Source organism: Ursus arctos, unplaced genomic scaffold, assembly GCF_023065955.2.
Source record: "Ursus arctos isolate Adak ecotype North America unplaced genomic scaffold, UrsArc2.0 scaffold_9, whole genome shotgun sequence".
In the NCBI taxonomy this organism is placed as follows: domain Eukaryota; kingdom Metazoa; phylum Chordata; class Mammalia; order Carnivora; family Ursidae; genus Ursus; species Ursus arctos.
This window is the reverse complement of record NW_026623111.1, coordinates 28,518,628-28,524,640: the sequence shown is the minus strand read 5'-3', so window position 1 is coordinate 28,524,640 and position 6,013 is coordinate 28,518,628. Positions and strand designations below refer to the sequence as shown.

General features: G+C 37.6%; 1 pseudogene; it reads right to left on the bottom strand.

Annotated features, from left to right (window-relative positions):
• Window positions 1-4,595: 4,595 nt before the first annotated feature.
• LOC113262324 (60S ribosomal protein L14-like) lies at window positions 4,596-5,224 on the bottom strand (annotated as a pseudogene).
• Between the last annotated feature and the right edge of the window lie 789 nt (window positions 5,225-6,013).

Genomic DNA, 6,013 nt, shown 5'->3' with positions numbered 1-6,013 from the left:
AAATGCAAAAGATGACATTTTACAAGATTGCTTTCCATTCTTAACATAATGAACAATTCAGTCACTGAATAGCCCAATCTATTTTATTTCTTTGAACAAATTCCATTGTAAGAGCCAACATCATCTATGTGCTTCCAAAGCGGAAAGTAATTATCATCACAATTAACTTTTACAGAGATACACATTTTCCTTATGGCATTGCTTCTCATCTTCACCTTCCTCCCCAATTTGTATTCATATCTTCAAAGTGGCTGTATAAAAAGATTACCCCTTTAGCATTTACTTATATAGCTCTGTGGAGGAACTCTGTAAAGACATTAAAATATAGATAACTGTTGCCTGAGTCACCAAAGTTACATTTTAGCCAATATGTAAGGTCAGGGCATATTGTTAAGGTCTTTAGAGAGTCTGAAGGAACTCCAGAAATAGAGACATTATCTTACACAGATATAAAGATATTCAAAAGAATTTCTCTTTGGATATTTATGGTAAATATGAGGACTTTAAAACTGCTTTTCTGACCTCTATTATTCCTTGATTTTTCATAGTTGTTTGAGGAAGCCAAGTGCTTTTAACTGTAATTGAACATGCTTTAGAAAAAATAGGAAACAAGTGGGAGGCTGGGCAGAACAGATCTCTTACCTTCACTGTGAAGCTGGTCAGGCAGGGGAGACTAATCAGGGATATCGGCGGCCCTCTGAGATAGGCCAGGACGATTGATAGCCAAAGGGTTAATGCTAATCATGTCATTGCCATGGTCAAACTACCCAGAATCCACTGCAGCTCCCAATAGATGGCACAGACGGAGCAGACAGAAAAAGTACAGAGAAGGTCTTAACATACGTGTGTGGCCACATGACCATAATTTTTTGACTAGTTACTTGTTCGGGTAAATTCATGTGGGTGATAGTGAGGAGCTTTCTTGGAATTTGGAAAACAGGAATAAGAATGGTCTCTAAGAATCAGGGGCGCCTGGGTGGCTCAGTTGGTTAAGTGTCTGCCTTTGGCTCAGGTCATGATCCCAGGGTTCTGGGATTAAGCCTCATGTAGGGCTCCCTGCTCCATGGGGAGCCTGCTTCTCCGTCTCCCTCCCTCTCCCTGCCGCTCCCCCTGATTGTGCTCCCTCCCTCCCTCTCTCTCTCAAATACTTAACTAAAAATTAAAAAAAAAAAAAAAGAATGGAATTTAAGAATCAGGTTATAAAATCCACGTCAAATGATAAGAGCGATTCCAAAGTCGCCTTGAAAAGACAAGTTGGCCTCCTGAATAGAGTAAGACAGAAGACATTAAAGAATCTAATAAGATTTATTTATTAGAAACAGGGATTAACTAGCATAAAATATAGAAAAGCAAGACCACTCAGCAAACAAGGACAGAAGTCCCTCTGCTCAGCCCTGTGGTAGGGAGAGAACACATTGATAAAAGAGTCACCCTGCGTGGTTTTGGCAGGAAGTATCTCTGTATTCTGATGAGCAACATGTGTGAATATCAGAACCCTGACATAAATATTACACTGATGAACTAATACGCTTTGCCCTAATTCTATGCTTACAAATCAATTTTATTATTATAATTTTACTTTTCAGGAAGTAGTTTTCCTTCAGGGAGAGAAGACCAGCTAGAATACATGGATGGATAATCTTCCCTTTCAAGCTTAGGGTGATGACATCCCCACAGTATAAGTCCCTACCTCTTCCAAAGTCCCCAGGCAGGCAAAACAAAGCATGACAATGATGAGATCAATGTAAATGTCAGTTTGGAAGGCCTCTGAATGCCCTGCCAGGCAGCTTCTCCGGTGACACCGCAACCTCAGTGCACTGACAGTAGTAGGGAACCTAATTCAAAGTGAAAAGATATCCCTAGCCTACTTTTGTTTTTAAGACCACACCTAAAATAATGGGCAACACACTGAGAAGTGTGAAGAGTGCATGAAAGTGCCAGGGTGCACTCAGAGAAGGGTGATCACCAAGGTGGTAAAAAGGCTGGACACCATGTTTTATGAATGGGAGAAAACTCAGCCCAGAGAAAGGAAGGGGAGGAGAGTAAGGACACAGACACTGCCCTTATGATCTCAAGAGTTGTCATAAGGAAGAGGATAGAGACTGGTGCTGTATTGATACTGGATTAAAATAAGAACCAAAGGGTGCAAACTATATGGAGAGATATTTCTGGGTCATTATAAGGAGTGTTTAATATTTGAAGGAGTGGTCTCAAGAGAAAATAAATTTTCTGATTTTGCAGCTACTCTAGCGAAAGCTGTACAACAGCAATTCGAGACGGATATTGACGAACAGATGCCTGGAGAAGATACTTTTTCTGGTTACCTTAAAATCTCATTTTCTAAAAATTTCAGCATTTAAAGATATAATTGAAGCTCTGAATTCTAAACCACTGAAATATTTATGCAGTGTGGTATATGGAAGAAATAGTTTTATTTATGTGACATTTTAAACCTATTTTCACAGAATTATATTAATCATTAGCTTTCCTTCACGGCATAGTGGCTCAAAATATTTCTTTTTATTTTGAAGAATGGAATAAGTCCAAGTAAGCCACCACTGCAACATCGAAAACCAACAAATATGTAGGAATAAATCTAGAAAATCATGCAAAAACTCAACACGGACAATTATGTTATTGAGGCACTTTGAACTAGGGGATAATAAAAATCCTATGTATCAAGACATAGGCTTCACCCAAAGTGGTGTTTCAATGGAAATTTCTCTCTCTAAATATTTTCAGAAAAGGTTATATTTAGAGAAAATTATTTTCTACATATATATGTAGAAAAAGAGACAAGACAGCAAACTAATGCATAATATTCAACTGAAATTGAAAAACAAAATAAATCCAAAGAGATTACAAGAAATATATACTATAGTGTAAATAAATGACAAAATAAATATACTATATGGATGAATAACAAATCTAAAAAACTTGTTTTATGAAAATATATGAAAAAAAGGCACACTTTTGGTGCTATAGCCAGGAAAAAATATTTATATATAATAATTTATATTTATATATACATATAAATATAAAAAATAAAATATAATATTTTTATATGTAATAAATTCTTAAACTAGACGTAATAAGAGATAAAAAGGAATTTCCAACATGAAAGGATACTGCTAAAAACTGTTTGCCAACATTTTGGTCAACTTCAGTAAAAAGTACAAATTCATGGGGAAAGGTAGAATATAAAACTTTTCTTTAGTCATTTAAATACTTTACACCCAAATTCTTCTTCTGAGTACGTACATGACTTTAACTTAATATTTGAAATAGTCGTATTTCCTTTGTTAACTGTAAACAGACAAATTTTTGGTAGAACTAATTTTTTCTATAGATTTGTTTTAGAACAAAGTCCTAGAGACTTAGATTTGAGTTTATTAAAATAAAATGCCAATTACGTGTAGTATCTAATGAAATTAGCTTTTCATAGAAAAATGAAAATCTGACATAAGAAAACGTCAACAAATAGCAATGTTAATGTTATAATTTTATAATTTTTTTTTAAAGATTTTATTTATTTATTTGACAGAGATAGAGACAGCCAGTGAGAGAGGGAACACAAGCAGGGGGAGTGGGAGAGGAAGAAGCGGGCTCATAGCGGAGGAGCCTGATGTGGGGCTCGATCCCATAACGCCGGGATCACGCCCTGAGCCGAAGGCAGACGCTTAACCTCTGTGCCACCCAGGTGCCCCTATAATTTTATGATAATTTTAAGAGGAATTAAACCCTTTTAGTAATAAATTGTTTCTTATATTATTTAAACCCTTTAGAGTTCAATTTTCCATCTTTATTATAACTCTTGGTATTTTCTTTCTGCACTCTGTTGTCTACTGTGAATGAAAAGGTGACATTGTCTTTAAAAGTAGAAATTAAGGGGGTGCCTGGGTGGCTCAGTTGTTAAGCATCTGCCTTCTGCTCAGGGTGTGATCCCAGGACCCTGGGATTGAGCCCCCATCAGGCTCCCTGCTCCGCTGGGAGCCTGCTTCTTCCTCTCCCACTCCCCCGGCTTGTGTTCCCTCTCTCGCTGCCTGTCTCTCTGTCAAATAAATAAATAAAATCTTTAAAAAAAAAAAAAAAGTAGAAATTAAGTTTTTTGATGGTTTTAACAGACTACCTCCTTCAAACATTATTTTTTTAAGCTTTGAGATTTAATTGACATATAATATTGTGTAAGTTTAAAGTATACATGTTGACTTCATACACATATAATGAAATGATTACCATCATAGCGTCAGCTTGCACTTCCATCATGTCAAGTAATTACTACTTCTTTTGTTGTCAGACATTTATGATCCACTCCCTTAGCAACTTTCAAGTACATAATATAGTACTATTAACTATAATCAGCATGCTGTACTTTCAATCCCCAGAGATTACTCATTTTATAACTGAAAGCTTATACCATTCTACTAACATCTCCCATTTTTCCCTACCCACCAGCTCCTGGTAACCACCGGTCTTACTGTTTCTATGAGTTTGGCAGGCGCACGCGTGTTAGTGTGTGTGTGTGTGTGTGTGTGTGTGTGTGTGTGAGAGAGAGAGAGAGAAAAGAACTTTTATTACTTATTTATAATAGCCTCTTATGCTTTTATGCATAAGAAATTGTTAGATGCCTTCAGAGCAGGTGCTTTCTGACCCTTCTGAGCCTTTGGAGACACTGCCTCAGGCCCATGGCTTTTGGGCAGGAACCTTCTGGGCTGGAGCCTTCTTACCTGCAGCAGCCATCTTTTTTGCAGGTAACATTTACAGCAGCTGTTGCAGCTGCACCCTTAGCAGAGGGTGCTTTTTTGGGAGAAACTGCCAGGAGAGCTGCTTTTTTATAGCTTCCTAACTTCAAGCTTGATTATTCTGTTCCTCATTTTCTTGGCCTTCATGACTTTATAATGATCAAAAGCTGCCATGTTGGCTTTCCTTTCTCTGGTCTTAACCTTCTTGGCCCAACTTGTGGCTGCCCATTTTGTACTGATATCTGCCTTCTGCCAGGCTTATTAGTCATACTCTGACTGGCATTGTGTAGGCACTTGAGGATGAAGTCAAGGAGCTGCATGCATTTGAAAGGCAAAGCCTGTCTCCTTACCTGAGTGCAAGGTCCATCAACGAAAGGCCTGTTCTGAACCAAAACATCTACAGTCTTAACCAGCATCCCTGAACGAAGGCCAAAGGCAATGTGGGCCACCTGGCCAACCTCCACAAAGCACCTGAACACCATGTTGGCAGCACTGGGCAGGAGGGTTTGGCTTTTATATATTCCAGGTGTAAGTGACACCGTACTGTATTTGTCTGATATTTTGCTTAGCAGCACGCCCTCAAGTTTCATCATGTTGTTACAAACGACAGGATTTCCTTTTTTGTCATGACTGAATAACACTCCATTTTATGGCCTATGGGTATATATGTGGGTGTATATACAATGGAATGTTATTTGTACACATATAAGTATATACACACACATTCCCCACATCTTTATCCATTCACCCGTTGATGGACATTCAGGTTACTTCCATATCTTGGCTATTGTGAATAATACTACAAGGAACATGGGAGGTCAGATCTCTCTTCAAGAACCTGTTTTCACTTCCTTTGGTTATGTATTTAGAAGGATTGCTAAATCATGGTATTTCTATTTCCTAATTTTGAGGAAACTCCATACTGTTGTCTCTAATGCCTAAACCAATTTACATTCCCACAAATAGTGCACAAGGCTTTTCTTTCCTCCAAATTCTTGCAAACATTTGTTCTCTCGTCTTTTTGATAATACGATTATAACAGATGTGAGGTTATATCTCCATGCGGTTCTGATTTGCATTTCTCTGATGATTGGTAACGTTGCACATTTTCGTGTACCTGTTGCTTGTTTGTGGGTCTTTTAAAAAATGTGTATTGAATTTCTCTGCCCATTTTTAATCGGATGTTTTTGCTATTGAATTGTAGGACTTCTTTAGGTGTTTTGGATATTAGCCCCTTATCAGATACATGATTTGGAAATTTGTAGGTTGCC